The following is a 14,697-nucleotide window of genomic DNA, read 5'->3' as shown; positions in this document are numbered from 1 at the left end:
AACTATACTGTATTCTGCATCAGCCCCTGGACTTCTGCTGAATCCTATACTTTGTTTTTAAAGGACCAATCCTTTTCTATATCTAGCGGTAGGAGGGGCAAGGAAATATGTCACTACATGTGACAAAGGGCTATGTCTCACTCATGGGTTGAGTGAAATATGCAGACTAATAAATTAAAAACATTCTAAATCCTGATTAAGGATGTAGGACAAGGATTATGTGTTTTAGCATAAATTTAATGAAAAAAGGAGTAATCTCATACACGATCATACACAATTTAGAGATTTAATAAACCATATCAATTCAAGGTAAATGTGGGAAAATTGTAAAAAGCCAAACCCTTCTCAAAAACCCATGGTTTCTAGAATTCATATCAAAATAAAATATAATAGATTTTGCCTACTTTTAAGAAGGGCAAAAAAAAATCAGTTAAATATCTGATATAAGTAGAAGTTTAATCGCCTACATAAAGCCACCCTTTGTTGGGTACACAAAACATGAAATAACAGATTGCAATCAATAGGCAAAAGTAACTGTTAAATTTTGCCACATTTAACAAAGAAACAAATCTTTTATCATAAAATGTATTTAACATTCTTGTCCAATTTGGATGATACCAAAACTAAATAAATAGGCATTTGTTTCATTGTACACATCCAATAAAACAGAGTAAACCCAAAACAATTTTTGAACCAATTACTGACCCAATTGTAATAATTTCTTGGAAAGCAAGACATAAAGCAAGATTACTATCCGATCGGGTGATTAGCTCATTTACATCTATAAAACGGGACAATAGTTTTTGGGAGGTAACACAGCTTCTCCCTCAGTTTGTATGACAGGTCATTCAGTTTGTAGAATTCTCTTTTTGCTGCAGAGATTTCCCTGTAGTTGTTGCAATGTTTCAATTGGCAGCATCAGAATTTCCATTTGAAATGCTTCAGTCCCTTTCTCTTGTTGATGCCAGAGAGTTGAGTCAGATGAGAAGAACATAAGGCAATAACTGTAAAGTGCTACAAATAATTATACGAGACAAGTAAAGCCAATGTGTAATGTTCATACAGCTTTCAGCCTTACCCTGAGCATCTTGCAGTTGGCCAAACCCACTCAAATACTTACCAAACACACAATAGCAACATAATAATGCACACAATATCTAAGAGGCTAAATGTCTATGGAGATTCCCAGCCATGTTGCCCCAAAGGTGGTTTTGAAAATGGCAGCTGGTCTTCCTTTGTTTTTCCTTGAAGACGTTTCGCTTTTCATCCAAGTGGTTTCTTCAGTTCTTGAGAATGGTGGAGAATGGAAGGATTTATATTCTGGCTGGACACTTGGAGGTTTAACTATGCAGTTCAGCAGTTCCAAGAAGGTTCCACACTCATTTGCATTATTCAGGTGACCTGGAGGACACAGATAAAACCTCCATGTGGCCTTAATGACTCTCAGAAATAGTGGTATCGACCAGATGACTGTAAAGAATGTCAATTCTTCCATTCTTCACCATTCAGTTAAAACTGAAGAAATTTCTTGGATGAGAAATGAAACATCTTCAAGAAAAAAAGAAAGTCGAGTTGCCTTTTCAAAAAGCACCTTTTTCTAAAGGGCTGAAGAGTTGTCACAAACAAGTGCAGGGCCAGGGTCATCCAATTCTCTAAAGCAGGGATCCCAAAAGTTGGTAACTTTAAGACTTGTGGACCTCAACTCCCAGAATATTCCAGCCAGCTATGCTTGAGATATTTGTGCTATGCTGGCTGGAGAATTCTGGGAATTGAAGTCCACAAGTCTTAAAGTTGCCAAGTTTAGGGAACGGGCCCCTGCTTTAAAGCATCATAAGGGATGGAACTTTATCAAGGAGTAATCACAACTTGCCTACGGAAGTTGTGGGTGCTGCATCACTGAAGGTTTTTAAGAAGTGATTGGACAGCCATTTGTCAGAAATGGCATAGGGCAGTGACGGTGAACCATTTTTTCCTCAGGTGCTGAAAGAGCGTGTGTGCACGCTATCATGCATGTGAAAGTGCCCACAGCCATAATTGCCTGAGGAGGGCAAAAACAGCTTCCCCCACCCCCTAGAGGCCCTCTGGAGGCTGGAAATGGCCTGTTTCCCAACTTCTGGTGGACACAGTAGGCTTGTGATTCACCCTCCCCATGCTCCAAAGGCTTTTCTGAAGCCGGGGGAGGATGAAAAGCCCTTCCCCATCTCCCTGGAGGCTCTCTGGAAGCCAAAACACCCTCCCAGAGCCTCTGTGTGAGCCAAAAATCAGCTGGCCGGCACACACGTGCATGTTGGAGCTGAGCTAGGACAACGGCTTGTGTGCCAGCAGATATGGCTCCGCGTGCCACATTTGGCACCCGCGCCATAGGTTCGCCATCACTGGCATAGGGTCTCCTACTTGAGCAGGAGGTTTGTTTGGAAGACCTCCAAGGTCCCTTCCAACTCTGTTATCCTCTTTTTTCACAATGAGAATCAGCCATATTTCTTGTTTTTTAGAAATGAAAGTTGAAGAGATAGAAGGTGAAGATACTTTGGATTCTACGTGCCCTGTCAGCAGCATTAAGACTTCTGATCTTTGTGATGAAGTTGAAGATGAAGACATTCTCCCTTATATCGAGCAGTTTGAGAAAGCAGTTCACAATGAAGTTATTCTCCTGGGCAACTTTCCATGCAAACAGGTCAGAGTGGAGTATCGACAGTCTCATGATTCATGACTTACTTCATAAGTTGTTTTACTGTTTACACATCTGACACATAGTCAGTGGTGTCCCAGTGTCTTCCACTTGACATTTAAACAATTGGGCTCTATAATCTCCCTATGGTTCCTGATAGCACGACTCCCAAACCCTTCAAAAGATTTCCACCAAAGCGTAATCTTTTAGGGGACAGGAAGAGAAAATTATGAAATATATGAGGAATGTTTATATTAATGTTATTATTTTAATCAGGTATCTGTATCTTAATCTTATCTGCTTCTTTGTCATGTTGCTTCCTGAACCTAGGAAATACAGTGGTACCTCGGTTCTCGAACGCTTTGGTTTTCGTACATTTCAGATACCGAACAAAATTTTCTGCAAAAATTTGCTTCGGTATCCGAACAAAAATTCGGATACTGAACAGAAAATTTCCTTTACTATCCGAAATGTAAGATCTGAGAGGACGGGATGAGAGAGAATGGGAGTTGGAATCCCGACACGCCCCTCCTGGCCGCCCTCTTAACAGCCTCCCAGTCTCTACCTTGTAACTGCTCCAAGCTGCAGGAAGGGTAGGGCCTGGCTGCAATACCGGCAGCTTTGGGGGGGCTCCTTTCCACAGTGGTTCAGTTCGTTACCTCCAGGCAGCTGCACCAACTTTTTCTTTCTCGGCTCCGGCAGCTTCCCTTCATCACATGATGTTCCTGACGCTGCTGCTGCTTCTCGAACGGAAGCCGCTGGAACCAGGAAAGAAAAAGCTGGTGCAGCTGCCTGGAGGTAACGAACTGAACCGCTGTGGAAAGGAGCCCCCCGAAGCTGCCGGTATTGCAGCCAGCCCTACCCTTCCTGCAGCTAGGAGCAGTTACAAGGTAGAGACTGGGAGGCTGTCAAGAGGGTGGCCAGGAGGGGCGTGTCGGGATTCTGACTCCCATTCTCTCTCACCCCGTCTCCTCAGGTCTTTATCCTATAGGAAATAGAGGAAATACTGTAGATTTAATTGGTTCCCAGCAAGTCAATGGGCTGGGAACCAATTAAATCCATTTCCATTATTTCCTATGGGATGAATTAATTCAGTTCTCGACCAAATCGGTTCTCAACCACACTTCTGGAACGGATTGTGGTCGAGAACCGAGGTACCACTGTAGCTCATGTTTGTTCAATTGCTGAAACTGAACTTGCCCAAAGAAACATGAAAATAAAGGCAGGCACTGAAAATCAATGAGTATAAAGAAGATAATCCCAAACGCCAGAGAGGAAAATTTTATTAATCCAGGGTGACATGTTTCAAATGAACCCCATTTTTAGATATAATATAAAAAAAATAAAAGATACAAAAACATCAAGACAACAGATAGGTCAAAACATTTCACTTGCTTTCCAATTATAGTCAATTAAATGGTGGTACTAACCATTGTATAGAAGTTACCAAAAGCATTATAAAAACATTCAGATGTATTGCTTGATTAATCTCCATATCTCTAAATGAGGCATAGAGCCTGGAAAAACAATTCTACTAAAGATAAAAGTGAATGCTTTTATAATTAGTTGCTATTGCTTAAAATATTGTGTGTTCTTTATTGCACCGTAGATAATGAAAGTAGGCATAGAATTTACTCTCATGGCTCATTTTTTAATTTCTATGAAACTAAAAATGACTTTTGGCCTCTCAACATTTGTGCATATTTGGATTGATAGCAAATCAAGGGATTATTTATAAGATGCTTACCTAAAAATAATGGGATTGTGTTCTCAGAAACAAAGTGTTTTGTTTTTTGTGGAGGATTATCTTGATTTGACTAAAATTCTGCCCTAATATTTAAACAATATTGGGTTTTTTTTACTTAAATACTATGGATAAATTGAAAGAAAAGGTGGGTTTTTAAAATTCTGACTTTTTTAATCATATAAAATGGATTTGCAGTCAAGCATAAGAGTATAAGACTGTATTATTCAAAAGCAGTGAAGACCAAGCAGTGAATTGTCAAATCATAGAATAGAATAGAATTTTTATTGGCCAAGTGTGATTGGACACACAAGGAATTTGTCTTGGTGCATATGCTCTCAGCGTACATAAAATAAAATATACATTTGTCAAGAATCATATGGTACAACACTTAATGATTGTCATAGGGGTCAAAAAAGCAATGAAGAAGCAATATCAATAAAAATCTTAGGATATAAGCAACAAGTTACAGTCATACAGTCAACATGGGAGGAAATGGGTGAAAGGAATGATGAGAAAAACTAGTAGAATAGAAGTGCAGATTTAGTAGAAAGTCTGACAGTGTTGAGGGAATTATTTCTTTAGTAGAGTGATGGCGTTCGGAAAAAAACTGTTCTTGTGTCTAGTTGTCTTGGTGTGCAGTGCTCTGTAGCGACGTTTTGAGGGTAGGAGTTGAAACAATTTGTGTCCAGGATGTGAGGGGTCAGTAAATATTTTCCCCGCCTTCTTTTTGACTCGTGCAGTATACAGGTCCTCAATGGAAGGCAGGTTGGCAGCAATTGTTTTTTCTGCAATTCTGAGTACCATTTTGGGCTCTTTTCATCCACTAGATCAGATTCCTTGTGTTTATTGAGTTTGTTGTTGGTATTCCAGTAACAAGTCTTCAGAGAGGAGCGGCATACAAATCTAATAAACAAACAAACAAACAAACAAATAATTTCACTGAAAGCATTTTTCCTCAGTCCACTCAATAGATAAATATACCCTTTACAAGGATTCTCTTCATGAATAAGCATGACAATAGTTCTTAAAATGCTGTTGCCCCAAAATTCATGCGGACAGGACTATCAGTTCCCTTAAATTATTAATTGTAGAACACTTAGGTAACCACAGAAAACAAAGGATTGAGCCCAATTAGTCAGAAATTGTACTACAATTAAATAGTATATAAGAACAGTGGATCTCATCAGTGGGATTTCCAAAGGAGAGATGGTTTCAAAACATTGAATCAATTGGAATTGAACGCTAGGGGGAAACTGCAATTTGTACTGCAGAACTATCAGCTTTTATTGTCTGTACTTACATGGAAAACTAATGCATGCCTGCTTAGAAGAAGTGCCATTGAATTCCTTGGGAATTAGTATTGAGTAAGCCGGTATTACTTCTGTCAACCTATCAGTTTGAAAGCATGTAAAAATGCAAGTAGAAAAATAGGAACCATTTTTGGTTGGAAGCTAAGAGTGTTCCGTGTTTGGCATTTAGTCTTGCTGGCCACATGACCACGAAGACATCTTTTTTGTGGAGGATTATCTTGATTTGATTAAAAACTCTGCCTTAATATTTAAACAATATTGGTTTTTTTTAACTTAAATACTGTGGTTAAACTGAAAGAAAAGGTGTTTCGCATGGCTTAGGGCCAGGGGTGGGCTGCTGCCCGGATTGGGGGGGGGTGGTATGCAGTGGGGTAGCGAAAATGGAGCTCCACCCCAGGGCACCCAATTTGCACTGAAAGATGTTGAAAGAAAATGCAGGGTGTCCTGCATAAGCCACGCCCACAGCATGGTAGTAAAGTTTTGGTAGCCCTTCACTGCTTAGGGCCAGACTAGCTACGGGACCATCTCCTGCCACATACTTCCCAGAGACCAATAAGATCACACAGGGTTGGCCTTCTCCAGGTCCAGTCGACTAAGCAATGCAGGTTAGCAGGACCGTGAGGGAGGGCCTTCTCTGTGAGCGCCCCGGCTTTATGGAACCAATTCCCTCCCGATGTCCATACTGCTCCCTACCCTGCTGGCCTTCCAAAAGGCTGTGAAGACTTGGCAGGCCTGGGGGCTGTGAATATTTACACGTCTCACAACCGAATTGTATTGAATAGTATGCATATGTTTTGATTGGATTGTTTGAGTGGTGGATTTTATAATTGGGGTTTTATTGTTTTAATATTTATATTTGACTTCTTTATTATTGTAATTTGTATTTTCTATATTGTTGTAAGCCGCACTGAGTCCCTGGGAATTGGGCAGCATAGAAGTCAAATTAATAATAATAATAATAATAATAATAATAATAATAATAATAATGTATTTACTTACTTACTTACTTACTTACTTACTTACTTATTTATTTATTTATTTATTTATTTATTTATTTATTAATTAAATTTGTATGCCTCCCCTCTCCGCAGACTCAGGGCGGCTCACAACAGCAACAGAAAAACAGTGTAAAATACAAATTCAATAATTAAAAAGCTAAAAACCCATAATTTAGAAAACATTCACACAACATACCATACATAAACAGTATAGGCTTGGGGAAGATTTTATTTTATTATTTATTTATTACTTAGATTTGTATGCCGCCCCTCTCCGAAGACTCGGGGCGGCTCACAACATGTAAAAACAAATCATAAGCAATCAGACAAATTTAAAATATTTAAATATTTAAAAAACCCCATATGCTAACAGTCACACACACAGACATACCATGCATAAATTAAACGTGCCCAGGGGGAGATGTTTCAGTTCCCCCATGCCTGACGGCAAAGGTGGGTTTTAAGGAGTTTACGGAAGGCAGGAAGAGTAGGGGCAGTTCTAATCTCCGGGGGGAGTTGGTTCCAGAGGGCCGGGGCCGCCACAGAGAAGGCTCTTCCCCTGGGGCCCGCCAACCGACATTGTTTAGTTGACGGGACCCGGAGAAGGCCCACTCTGTGGGACCTAATCGGTCGCTGGGATTCGTGCGGCAGGAGGCGGTCTCGGAGATATTCTGGTCCGATGCCATGAAGGGCTTTAAAGGTCATAACCAACACTTTGAATTGTGACCGGAAATTGATCGGCAACCAATGCAGACTGCGGAGTGATGGTGAAACATGGGCATACCTAGGTAGGCCCATGACTGCTCTCGCAGCTGCATTTTGCACGATCTGAAGTTTCCGAACACTTTTCAAAGGTAGCCCCATGTAGAGAGCATTACAGTAGTCGAACCTCGAGGTGATGAGGGCATGAGTGACTGTGAGCAATGAGTCCCGGTCCAGATAGGGCCGCAACTGGTGCACCAGGCGAACCTGGGCAAACGCCCCCCTCGCCACAGCTGAAAGATGTTGTTCTAATGTGAGCTGTGGATCGAGGAGGACGCCCAAGTTGCGGACCCTCTCTGAGGGGGTCAATAATTCCCCCCCCAGGGTGATGGACGGACAGATGGGATTGTCCTTGGGAGGCAGAACCCACAGCCACTCCGTCTTATCCGGGTTGAGCTTGAGTCTGTTGACACCCATCCAGGCCCCAACAGCCTCCAGGCACCGGCACATCACTTCCACCGCTTCGTTGACTGGGCATGGGGTGGAGATGTAAAGCTGGGTATCATCCGCATATTGATGATACCTCACCCCATGTCCTTGGATGATCTCGCCCAGCGGTTTCATGTAGATGTTGAATAGCAGGGGGGAGAGGACCGACCCCTGAGGCACCTCCCACAAGGGAGAAACCTAGGAGTCGACCTCTGACCCCCCACTAATACCGACTGCGACCGGCCAGAGAGGTAGGAGGAGAACCACTGAAGGACAGTGCCTCCCACTCCCAACCCCTCCAGCCGGTGCAGAAGGATACCATGGTCGATGGTATCGAAAGCCGCTGAGAGGTCAAGGAGCACCAGGACAGAGGATAAACCCCTGTCCCGGGCCCGCCAGAGATCATCCATCAACGCGACCAAAGCGGTTTCCGTGCTGTAACCGGCCCTGAAACCCGACTGCTGGGGACCTAGATAATCGGCTTCTTCCAAGGACCGCTGGAGCTGGAGTGCCACCACCTTCTCGACAACCTTCCCCATAAAGGGAAGGTTGGAGACTGGACGATAGTTGTTAAGTACGGCTGGGTCCAGGGAGGGCTTCTTGAGGAGGGGGCGCACAAGCGCTTCTTTATAGAGTGATGGAAAAACTCCCCTCCCCAAGGAAGCGTTGGTAATCTCCTGGGCCCAGCTCCGTGTCACCTCCCTGCTGGCCGAAACCAACCAGGAGGGACACGGATCCAGTAAACAGGTGGCGGAACTCACAGCTCCAATGGCCTTGTCCACTTCATCAGGTGTCACCAGATCAAACTCTTCCCAGACAGGTGGACAAGTACGTGCCCCAGTCACCTCGACTGACTCGTTGTCAGTCGACTCTGTTTTACAATTGGAGTCGAGGTCGGCCCGAATCCGAGCGACTTTATCAGCGAAAAACGTGTTAAAGTCCTCGGCACTACTCTGCAAGGGCTCCCCAACTCCCCCCTGATTAAGAAGGGAGCGGGTCACCCTAAACAGAGCGGCCGGGCGGGATTCCGCTGATGCAATCAAGGCGGCATGGTACGCGCATCTTGCCGCCTTGAGCGCCACTTTGTAAGTCTTAATAAAAGCTCTTACAAGTGTTCGATCAGATTCAGACCTACTCTTCCTCCATCGCTTCTCTAGACGTCTCTTCTGGCGTTTCAACTCCCGGAGCTCCTCGTTGAACCATGGAGCTCTACGGGGTCTAGCGCCACGGAGAGGTCGCAAAGGCGCAATCCGGTCAAGAGCCTCTGCTGCAGCCTCGTTCCAGGCTTTCGCAAGAGACTCTGCCGAACTGTGGACAAGTGCCTCTGGAATAACCCCAAGCGCCGTCTGAAAGCCCTCTGGGTCCATCAGGCGTCTGGGGCGGAACATCTTAATTGGTTCCGCCTCCCTGCGGGGAAGGATTGGAGCCAGGAAGTCAAGCCGTAGTAGAAAATGGTCTGACCATGACAAAGGCACTGCTTCTAAGCCCCTTAGTCTCAGACCATTACTCAATTGCTCGGAAAGGAATACCATGTCGGGTGCGTGCCCCCCTTCATGAGTCGGACCCTGTACTACTTGAGTCAGGTCCATGGCTGTCATGGTGGCCATGAACTCCTGTGCCAGCCCAGAGGTTTCGCCGAGTGACGGCAGGTTGAAGTCCCCCAAGACAATAAGTCTTGGGAACTCCACCGCCAACCCGGCTACCTCCTCGAGTAGCACAGGCAGGGCTTTTGACACGCAGCTGGGAGGCAGGTACGTGAGAAATAAGCCCACCTGAACCCCTAAGTCCAACTTCATCAAGAGTGACTCGCAACCAGCAATTTCCGGAGCAATGAGTCCACGTAGGCAAAGGCTCTCCCTGGCTATAATAGCCACTCCTCCCCCCCTTCCCTGGGGTCGAGGTTGATGCCATATCTGAAACCCAGCTGGGCAGATTTCAGAGAGAGGAACACCTCCCTCTGGGCCCAGCCAGATTTCAGTAATACATGCCAGGTCGGCCTCCTCATCCAGGATCAGATCCCGGATGAGGAGAGCTTTATTTACCACCGACCTGGCATTAAGCAGCAGCAACCTGAGCCCAGGGCCAGAGTTACACTCATCACTAGTACCCAAGATTGGGCTCACGGAGCCAGAACAAGGGATCGTTATTAAGCAACGGTCCCTCGTTCCCCTGGAACGGCTAACTCCGCGGCCCCCACCATATCTGCCTCTCCCCAGCAACACAGGAATATTCTGACCCTCTGTCTCCCCAGAGATTAGTGCCCCCTCCCCTCCCGCCTCTCCGGCGTCAGTTGGGCCAAGTCTATCATTCATACTGCTTCCATTTATCACATTCATACCATAATCCCACCCGCCCCAACCATTGCATTCATACCAATCATTCGTCCCATATTTACCCCAATCATCCATTAATTACAAAACCCCCTAGTGATATTAAAATGAATTAAATTAGTAATAATTAAAATACTAATAATATATATCACAATATAAAATAGGAATAAAAAGTTCATAGATTAATAGTTAATAATATAAAATCAGAGCTTAGCTATTAATTAAAGTTGGTAAAGTGCAAAGTTCTAAAGTGCTAAAAATATAGGAATAATTAAAAATCAACTATCCATCAAGCCAGCAATACTGACACCAGTTCTTAAAGGTGAGTTCTGGGGGGGAAAAGAATTGATCAGGGGAAAAATGTTGTTGAGGGAGAAATCTTGGCATATTGTTGTTAAGTTTTTGGTGCCAGCCACTGCCACTGGCTGGCACTCTCAGGTCTTTCTCTGGGTTCTCAGTCACTTCCTCTCCTCTGCTCTTACAATGCTTCCAGGTCTCCAGACCCTCTGCAGTCTTATGAGGTCTTAATAGAAACTCCATGTGGGCTCAGTGGGGCGAGCTTCAGGCACAGCCTCAGTCTCAGTTCCTCTTTCCTCCTTCCTCTTTCTTTCCTCTTTCTTTCCTCTCCTTCCTCCCACTAGTTCATTCCTCCATAGTCCCTCCGGCGCCGGGTGCTCCCACCATACAGCTCCTTGGCGTCTCGGGTCTATGCAGTGGGGGGAGGGCAATTTCAGACGTCGCCCCTCTTTCTCCCCTCTCTCCTTTCCTCTCGGTGCACGCTCTCTCCTCCCGTCAGCTGTCCTTCCTTGCACACTCGAGACCCCTCCAGGGGACCATCAGCTTCAGGAGACCTCCTCCAAAAAAGACTTCCCCCGGAGTCTGGGTCGTCCAAGCCAGTTGTTTCTTGGTTTGCTCCCTCTCCCTCTCCCTGGCCGTCACGGTCCTCCACTCTTCCCTTCTCCGACTCACCCGACTCACTCTCGGCAGCGCGGCTCAGTTGTAAATAGTTGTAAATAGTTGTAAATAGCGGCCGCCATTCCTCCGTGTCTCCGCCAACCCGACTCCAGGCATGTTCGTGGCCAAACTGCTCGCCACCGCCACGAACACCGCCGAATCTAGGATTTCTGGAAACGGGGACACTTCGCCTCCCCAGAACTTCAAAGCAGTTGCTGACTATATTTCAATTCCCCCATGCCTGATGACAGAGGTGGGTCTTAAGGAGTTTGCGAATAATAATAATAATAATAATAATAATAATAATAATAATCATAATAATAATAATAATACACATCATCATCATCATCATCATCTTTGGACATGATGAGCACCGCCCCTTAAAGTTGGCAACAACTAGCATATATATGTGTGGGCAACCTTTACCTTTACTTTAAGCAAGTACTGTATATTTATCTATCTATTTATTTATTTATTCAATTTTTTATGCCACCCTTCTCTTTAGACTCAGGGTGTCTTACAACATGTTAGCAATAGCACTTTTTAACAGAGCCAGCATATCGCCCCCACAATCCGGGCCCTCATTTTACCCACCTCGGAAGGATGGAAGGCTGAGTCAACCTTGAGCCGGTGATGAGATTTGAACCGCTGACCTGCAGATCTACAGTCAGCTTTAGTGGCCTGCAGTACTGCACTCTACCTGCTGCGTCACCTCGGTTCTTAATGTGTATATGATTGCATTTTTTAAATATGATATCTTCTATAGATTATTAATAGCACAGTCCCATTAGGAGATTATTGCTGGGTAAATGAGAACAGAAGATAAATATTTCTGGTTCTGTTAGTTAATTGAATAAATATATAATCTTCCCAGGTTATATAATTTTAAATGTGAGCAGAAGTATTTAAATGAATAGAAAGGTAGGATCTTTAGTGAACATACTATTAAAAATTGTTTGTGTGTACTTCTGACACCTTTGTATCAAATGTTTATTTTGTGTATTAAATCTTACTTTTCTACTTGCTTAGGCTCAAATCCATTGCAATAGATAGTCAAATATTTATACATCTGTAACTACCAAATATTTTTCCTTAACTGGCAAAGGAACATTTGAATCCACATGTTTTAGAACATATAGAATTTAATTAGTTCTTAATAGTCACAATTATCTCTTCAATCATTTAATTGGGTTTTTACCTTTTTATGGTACTCTAATTGATTTGTCAGTTACCTTCAGGTAGGAACTTAAAGGTATTTCATTACTTACATGATACCTTAGGGGCATCTACCTATTGTCCCATTTATTAGACTGTCAGCTCTTTCCACATTGAGACATACCGCCCCACCCTTTATAAACTATACTGCTCAAAAAAATAAAGGGAACACTCAAATAACATATCCTAGATCTGAATGAATGAAATATTCTCATTGAGTACTTTGTTCTGTACAAAGTTGAATGTGCACAACAGCATGTGAAATTGATTGCCAATCAGTGTTGCTTCCTAAGTGGACAGTTTGATTTCAGAAAAGTTTGATTTACTTGGAGTTATATTGTGTTGTTCAAGTGTTCCCTTTATTTTTTTTGAGCAGTGTATATAAAATATATTTGAAGGTGAATAGTACAATTAAAAGATTATGCTAAAATACACATGGCCCTGATATTGGTCTTAAAAAGCATTATAGCATGTTAGTACATGCATTTTTTTTCTTGACTAATCATGTATTGCCTCTTATCAAAGTCTTTATAATATATTTAGATGCTCAGGTAGTTAACAGGATTTATTCTACATTTCATATTACAGTGGATTTAGAGAATATATTATACAGGTAGTTTTCAACTGAATTATGTTACCATGCGCAGAAGTGTTCCTCATGAATGAGCAGACTTGAACTGGTAGTAAAGGGTTTTAGAACCCACTACTGGTCACCATACAAGGATCATTATTCTGACATGACTGCAGTTTGATATATATATCTTTGAGACCATCTTCTACCTCATAGTTCCCAGCGACTGGTAAGATCCTACAGAGCTGGTCTTCTCCAGGTCCTGTCAGCTAAACAGGGTCGGCTGGGAGGCCTGCGGGGGAGGGCCTTCACTGTGGCTGCCCTGGCTCTCTGGAACTAACTACCCCCTGAGATCCGGACTGCCCCCACTCTATTGGTCTTCCAGAAAACATTGAAGACCTGGCTTTTCTGGCAGTCTTGGGGCCATTGATCTTGCAATTTGCGAGGTCCGGCATGGATGATATGTAATCTTTTTTAAACTGTTTTTTAATCTTTTATGATGTTTTAAAATGTATTTTCTATATCCTGTTGTAAGCTGCCCAGAGTCCTTCGGAAGTTGGGTGGCATAGAAATGCAATAAATTAAATTAATTTAAATTGGATACTGTTAACTAGTCAAAATCTCCTATATAATATTTTGTTTATTAAATGTAAATATAAGTATTATATACGTATTATAATATGTATATCATATAATAAGTTCTGCACTTCTGTTAGAACATTATATGTCACCTGATGTTTTAAGTAGTTCATCAGTGGATTCATTTCTATAGCTAAGATGAATCAATATTCTCACTAAATGTTAACATAATAATTACAGTTAATAATTTATTTAATCAATAAATTCATAATTTAAACATGTGAAACTTTCTTTTATATAGGAGTTAAAACATGAAACTATTTTCCAAGATGGAAAGTTCAGCAGAAAACTTTCTAAAGCGTTTCAAAGGTATGAATATTTGGGCATAGTTATTCCTATACTGTATAATAATCCTACATATAAATTAAGGAAAGTAAATGTTAAATGGAAATTAGACTTGAGCTCAATATATTACAGGTCATTGAAAGAGTACGAGTAGTTCCACAGTAGTTAGTTAGCTATTAAAAATATTGCATGGGGTAATTTTTATGTTTTTTAAAATAGGGTCTTTTGTTTTGTCTATATGTCAGTATTATGACAGTGTGAAAAAAAATGATAGCAATTACTTTGTTCTTCCCAGAAAATTCTGTTCTAATCAGAGCCACTTGAGAGAGAAGATTACTGTTAAATATTTTGACAAAACAAAGATAGTGATTGAAACAAATCTGTGAAAATTATATAATTTGAACAAGCTATTTTAAATTGATAATTTTAAAATATGAATCACTGCATTTATTTGTTTAAACCCTTTACTTCCATCTGTTGCCTATATAATATACCAAGCAGCCAAGGAAATACACAACAGCTGTTTTCTCTTCCTAGAATAGGTATTGAAAAAGACATATAAATCCTTTGATCTATCTTCCCAGCAGACCCCTTTCTCTAAATGACCCAAAGCTTGACAAGACATTTTATCAAAGATTAGCAATTCAATTTTATCCCTGTCTAATTAAAAAAAAGTACTATTGCCTGAGTACAAACCCAAATAAAAATACACACCCCACCCAGCAAAATGTATCGTTATGTTTGTTATATTTATATCACACTTTTGTTCTATGAGATCAAATTGAATGA

At 42.1% G+C, this 14,697-nt stretch overlaps 1 pseudogene; it reads left to right on the top strand.

Annotated features, from left to right (window-relative positions):
- The window catches only part of LOC139165454 (uncharacterized), a 186,195-nt pseudogene that overhangs the window by 104,579 nt on the left and 66,919 nt on the right, over positions 1-14,697 (top strand).

This window comes from Erythrolamprus reginae, chromosome 3 (genome assembly GCF_031021105.1).
Source record: "Erythrolamprus reginae isolate rEryReg1 chromosome 3, rEryReg1.hap1, whole genome shotgun sequence".
Classification (NCBI taxonomy): domain Eukaryota; kingdom Metazoa; phylum Chordata; class Lepidosauria; order Squamata; family Dipsadidae; genus Erythrolamprus; species Erythrolamprus reginae.
The sequence above is the reverse complement of the archived record's forward strand: the minus strand, read 5'-3'. Positions and strand labels throughout refer to the sequence as shown.